Source organism: Phragmites australis, chromosome 12 (assembly GCF_958298935.1).
Source record: "Phragmites australis chromosome 12, lpPhrAust1.1, whole genome shotgun sequence".
In the NCBI taxonomy this organism is placed as follows: Eukaryota; Viridiplantae; Streptophyta; class Magnoliopsida; order Poales; family Poaceae; genus Phragmites; species Phragmites australis.
In genome coordinates this window covers 4,042,921-4,049,805 of record NC_084932.1, presented here as the reverse complement: position 1 = coordinate 4,049,805, position 6,885 = coordinate 4,042,921, and the positions used below count along the sequence as shown (strand labels likewise).

General features: G+C 42.3%; 1 pseudogene; it reads right to left on the bottom strand.

Annotated features, from left to right (window-relative positions):
• Positions 1 to 2,230: 2,230 nt before the first annotated feature.
• Positions 2,231 to 5,568, bottom strand: LOC133886991 (probable LRR receptor-like serine/threonine-protein kinase At3g47570; annotated as a pseudogene).
• Between the last annotated feature and the right edge of the window lie 1,317 nt (positions 5,569 to 6,885).

The window sequence follows — 6,885 nt, the reverse complement described above, 5'->3', positions numbered from 1 at the left end:
TATGAGCACCAAAAGTTCTGTTCAAATTGCAGTGACATTTGGCTAGTTTAGCTGCCTTGGTTGAATTCAGATCATGACTACATGCACAGATGAGAAAACTAGGGAAAGTTTCAGATAAATATTCAGGAGCTATTGCCAGCAAGCTCATATATTCAGATTCTTCGAATGTGAAGTACCCGGCAGCGTTTTTTCTTTTCTTTTCTTTTCTACTACTTGAGCTTTTCCTTTGTCTAAAGACATGAAATTTCTGTTGTTCAACAAGATAGAACACAAACGTAACACTGCCGGTTACTACATTAAGTTTGACTGTCGTTTATTCTAGTAATTCTGGCCTATATACAAATAGCTAGCTAGATAGGAAGCACACGTATTCGAAAAGATAGGTAGCACACAAATAGCATCCGATCAGCAGCACACGTGCAGTTTGTGAACAAAATTAAAGCTTAAAGCTAAACGAATGAGATGATTGGGTGGGGAGCAAAATCAACTAAGACTACTCTCAATGGGAGTTTCATTTTCATTTAATGTGGTGTCATATCAGTATTTTTGATGATGTGTCAAGCGAATTAAGAAAAAAGAGAGATCAAAGTAGTTTCATCTAGATGAAACCACCTGGACATGAAGTCCAACACCTAATGAGTCTTACATGAATAGCATATGAAACAACAAAATGAAACCATGCATAGGAGAAGAGTGTTTTAACCATCAATTTATTATTATCTTATTGATGTAGCACTTTTGAAAATAATATTATGAAATTTCTCATTCAGAGTAGTCTAACAAGTAAAACGGCCGGGGACAAGACGTAAACAAAAGGTGCTTACAGCTAGTACGGTTGGTGCATGCAGCGGCCATCGCTCCAAGAAACTAGCTGTCCAGTGGCCTGAACGGCCGCGTGGCACAAGCATCGATAGAGAGATTGCTGGTGATCTACGGGGCACCATGCCGGGATGAGGGAGATAAATAGATGCAGATATATAGATGCAGCAGGTGTTCCTTGATTTTAATTCAGTCGAACTCTAAATCATACAGAAGTCAAAGACGGCTACCGTGGTGACCCGATTTCCACGAAGAAAAGAGAAAGAGCGCCATCCATGAGACTATTGCCGTCGATGAAAGGGCCTATTTTAATCACCAGTGTTAATACCGAGAGGATTCTGTTCAAACGCAGATTAGAAATCCATAGTTGTAGTAGAAAAACAAATTACCCATAAAGAAAGAAAAAATAAAATAGACAAAGACTATCATCCGAAAAGTATTTTAGTTGTCTCTATTGGTATTATAGGTAATAAACTTGTGGTCCTATGTACCTAGGGGTCAAGCATTTGACCTGAAAATATAGTGGATGAAGTGGAAAAGGCGCCACAATTTCTTCCCCTCCTCCGTCCTGAGCATGAGTCCACCATCTTCCCCCTCTCTTCCACCCTCTGCTACTGCTGTTGGGCGCCGTCATGCCCATACGTGATAGGGCGCAACAGAGATCAGATGGCGCGGGTGAGAGGAAGGACCTAGTCCTCTCTGGTGATGTTGATCGAACGCGGGGTTGCCGAAGGAGAGTGGGTGGCGGCGGTGAGATTCGATGCTCATTAGGCCTCCTCTCTCAGGCCCAGCAGACAGTGGACGGCACTGGGCCCTGTTGATCACGGGAGTCCCTTCGGCTTGCTGGATACTTGCAACTTGGATCAGGAGGCCCAGGAGGATTGGGCCTTGTTGTGCACTATAAAATGGCACTTAGGGTCCGTTTGTTTGGGTTTTTATTTTTGACTTCTCTAAAAAGTTGTGCTTTTAGTTTTTCTAAAAAACTGCTTTTGGATTTTAGCTGTTGCATTTTACAATAATTTTTTAACTTCTTAACACATTACTTCTCAAAAAAGCTACTCTTAGATAGTTTCTCAGCTTCAGCAAACCCGTTTGTTTGGACTTCTGACAGAAGCAGAAGCTAAAAATAACGTGAAACAAACAGATCCTTAGATCACGATGGACCAAACCTCACCACCCTGATCTGTCACTGTAAAAGGCCCAGTCTGAGCTCAATTTTTGGCACTTTTCCTCAATTCTTACGACAAGCAGTAGAGATGTCGAGCATGCATTACCGTTAAGCTTTGCTTTGTGTTATCTCTAGTTTGCATAACCAAATATGTGATCCCGATGCTTTATCATGCTCATACTTTGCTCACCTCCCAAACAATAGATGGTTACAGATTATCTTCTTCAGGGTAAGCACTGGGCCAAATACTTGTTGTAAAATTAAGCAAACTAGCAAACACGTTTCAGTTTGCTTTATCAGCGGTACTACTGACACTACATAAAATGTACCGCATGCAACACCCCGTATTTGTAACAAGGAGAAGTACTTTCTTACAAAGACATTTGTCACGTAATAAAAAGAACCACCACGTATGTGTGTATCCGAAAGGGTAATGATCTCACTTAACAGCAATCGGCACACACATTCTATGTGTGTGTTGATAACTTTTCAGTAAATTATTCAGAAACTACTAAAATTACTGAACTGCTTCTTCAGTTTCAGTTACCCCTGAGATACGCATCCTCGATCCCATGCAGCCTTGCAGCCACCTCCTGCATGCTGATGCGCTCGCTGGGGGACGTCTTGGTGCAGCAGAATCCAATGCTCAGCACAGACTGCAGTCTCTCCTTGCAGAGGTCCAGCTCTTGCAGCAGCTGTGGGTCAACGATCCGCAACACATTGTCAGGGAAGTTGATCTCTGTGAACATTGCAATGCTCATCCCATCCTTGAACATGTCGTCCGTCGGCCTCCTTCGGAGGAATATCTCGAGGAGAACAACTCCGAAGCTGTAGACGTCCAAGGCGGTAGAAACTTGACCACCCCCTGCGCATTCTGTAGATTGCAGACAGGAAGGGTTCAGTTCAAATAGATATAGGAATTATGGAAATACATAATTATTTTTGCTAGATAACACAACATAAAAAAGGGACAGACAATACCTGGAGCAACATATCCAATGGTTCCATTGATTGCAATTGACGAAGTTGAAACCGAGTCGACAAAAGAGGGTGTAGCGGAATCAAATTTGAACCTTGCTAGACCAAAGTCTCCAACATGAGCTACCATATTAGCATCCAGAAGAATGTTGCTAGGCTTCAGATCACAATGAACAATAATTCTTTGGTTGCTATGCTGCAGGTACTCCAATGCATCTGATACATCAACCATAATGCTTAACCTTTGGGCCAATATAATGTGGTCCAAATTTGAAGAGTTTTCATTATCTCCAGTTGAGTATAGCACTTTGTATAAGTCCCCTCTTGGCATGAATTCGTATATTAGAGCTTTGAAATCATTTCCTTCAGAATCGATACTTGAGCATGCAGTAAGGATAGGAACTAGATTGCGGTGCCTCACATTTCTCAAAGCATTGCATTCTGCAATGAAGCTCTGTTGTGCCCCTCCTGTCTCTAGGCTGAAAACTTTGACAGCAACCACATTTCCATCTTCAAACAACTCAACTCTGTACACAGAACTGTATCTTCCTCTGCCGATTAAATTGGATGCAGAGAATCCATCAGTCGCTCTGGCAAGATCATTATAAGAAACTTTGGGAAAATTCCTACCAAAAGAAGGGAGGGACATAAACTTTCGCTCTTGTCTTTTCCTGCACAATAGCAAGAAAATTGTAATGATCATAGCTAGTGATGCCACGCTTGCTAATGGGATAACTACTTTGAAAACTATCGATCGCATGTGCTTAGTTGTAGAACTTGGAGGTGTAACAGTGCATGTTGGTAGGTGTAGAACTGCTGGCCTCAAGATACTGCAGACTACCAATAGACTCTGGTATAGATCCTGATAAGTGGTTGTGAGACATATTGAGTATTTCCAAGCTGCGTATGTTGCCTAGTGATGCTGGAATACTGCCGATAAGATAATTCTGGTCCAGCTCAATATCTTTCATACTTTCACAATTACCCAGTGTATCAGGAATAGTATTGGACAATTTATTTGACGAAAGAAGTAGATGTTCTAGTTGTTTGGCATTGCCTATTTCAAGAGGGAGTGGTCCATCTAGGCCATTGAAAGATAACCAAATATATGTTATTGTAGGAATGTTGAAAATCTCCTTTGGTATCGTACCATGTAGATTGTTATTGGAAATTCCCAATGCTTCGAGGACTTTGAGGTTTCCCAGGCTTGGGGGTATCTTCCCATTCAACTGGTTATAGTCTAGAGAGAGCGCTGTCAATTGAGATAAGTTTGAGAGGGAGGATGGAATATACCCAGTAAAGACGTTGTTATCTAAGTCTAATTCTTGCAAGTTTCTCAAAGTTCCTAGCCATTCTGGAATGGCACCTGTGAATTGATTTTCTCCGAACGATATAGAATTCAGGCTACGAAGGTTTGCTATACCGGTAGGAAAATACCCCGATATTCCATTGCTTCCAAGATACAACACTTGAAGCCCCATGGAAAAGTTGCCAAATGAACTTGGTATCTCTCCTTCGAGCTGATTCCCATACAATGCCAAAATACGCAGCTTAGTGCAGTTGTTTAGGCTATACATGAAATCCCAGTCTTGCTTGTCATGTGCCTGGAATTGATTTTCTTCCAAATTCAACACGGCGAATTCCTTTAGTTTTCCGATAGAACTAGGCACGACCCCAGTGAAATTATTAGATGACATTTCCACCTCGAAAAGCTTAGTCGCATTTGTCAATGAACCTGGGATATGCCAATTAAAGTGGTTGTTAGATAAGTCAAAAAAACTGTAGATTGGGCAATGAACTACCAAGATTAGATGGCAACTCTCCATTCAGATAATTGAAGGCAAGACTTAGTTTAACAAGAGAAGATAAATTAAGGATGGCTGGTTGAAACCTTCCTGATAGCTTATTTCCAGCAGGGTCAAAGAACTGTAGCATGGGCAGCTTCCCAATTTCACTAGGGATTTCTCCATTAATCTGATTCAAATGGAAACGGAGTAGAGTTAACGTTGTGATGTTAGAAATGGAAGGGGGAATTGTTCCAGTGAGATTATTAATGTAAATCTGCAACTCATGTAGGCGAGGGGGCAGATTGGCATATGTAGGCATTTGTCCAACAAGGTGATTGCCATCAAGCCATAGAATCTTGAGACTGGAACAATTTGCAAAGTCAGGTATCTCACCTTGAAGTGTGTTATTACTAAAGTAGAGATACCGGATACGACGCAAGTGACCAAGGGATGGAGGGATTTGTCCAGTGAACACATTGTTTGGAAGGGATAGGTAGTTTAGGAACGTTAGGTTTCCAATGGAAGGAGAGACGTTCCCCACTAAGCCTCGGTTTCCAAGGTTAGAGAAGTGACACAGCGTGGATTCTTCCTCCTGCATAAGACACCTTCCCAATTGCAGAAGTGGGTGCTATCATTCCAAGACATCAAGGCTTTCTGTGGGTCGAGACTGATTGCCTTCTTGAACTCAATTAGTGACAGCCGATCTGTCTCGTTTCCATATAAGGAGCTGCAGATGACGACTTGTGCACTGAAAGCCATGAGCAAAACCAAGAGAAACTGTCCGACAATAGTACTAACCGACATGGTTGCTTAGGTACCCTGATCAACGAAGTGAAATTTTAGATAGTCAAGAAAAATTCGCATTTAGAAGAAAGAACTTTTGTTGCATGTGGAGTACCTGGATTTTTTCTAACCCCCCCCTCCCCCCAGCTTTTCCCTTCGTTGGAACTCACGTTATTTTCGATCGTCCAGCAGTGTTGAACACAAGTGTAAGTTTCCACTGCAGGAGGAGTGGATGATTATCAAGTATAGCTGCCATTCAGAGTTGAGAATGTGCTTCAGAACCTTACAATTCTTGCAGACAAGGATGACACATTATTGAAAACAAATGCCTCAAGCAAGTCAAAAGAAAGGGGACATCTAGCTGCGGCTGATCTATCATACAAACGGCTTCAAAACTTTTCCGACCTCGTAGTGTATCTCATATGTTCGGTACTTAGCTATGGGGTATTAGGAAGGACTTGAAACCACAAGTTCTGCTAGGGGCAGCTGCTACTTGCTGGTCGTTATAGTTATATAGGAATGATATCGTGTTTGATAAGAGACATATTTCTTCTCCTTTGCAGGTTATCTACCAATATACTCACTGGCTCCGTACCTGGGCTATCTTACAGAGGCCGGGTTTTCGGGATTTGGTTGCTCAAGCGTGTCAGCACTTGGAGCAGGTGGTCAGGGAGTTTTTTACCTAGGTGTATGGGTGGCGGCCTAGTCGGAGAATCAACCCGCCTTAGTAAATCATGTTTCCACCTTTGATAAACTTTCATGGTGTTTTCTCTTTTCCTTTTTTTTGGCTATGTGCATCTTAGTTATGTAGAAGCTGGGAGTGTTCTCAGCACGATTGTATCACCTTAATATAATTGTCTGAGTTCAACAAAAGCTTCCTTTATCTAAAAAAGATGTGGCTGATCTACTCAGTTCAAGAACACAAACTAGTTTTTGTTGGAAATACTCACATTTTAGTGATTATTTTAATTCCTAAATCAATTATCAAGAAGATGGCAGCAATTATACTAGATCCACACATTAGAACCAGTATCAACGTATTGTAACACCCAATTTATCACTTTACAAAAAATATAAAAATAAAACAAATCTCTCTCTCCTCTATCTCTCTCCCCAACCCGCCTCTGCACCGCCGCCGCCGTGCTCGGCGATGCAGCACCGATAACCACCCTACCCTCCTTGTCCACCACCCTTCTCATACCGCCCTACTACACAGTCCCTGCCTCCTGCAGATCCCACGCCCTGTAGCCACACCGCACTACGCCATCGTCCTCCCTTTCCTCCGTCAGCTATAAAACCCGGCTAGGCCCCTCTCCCTTGCCGCATCCTCCTTCCCCGGCACTACCACCA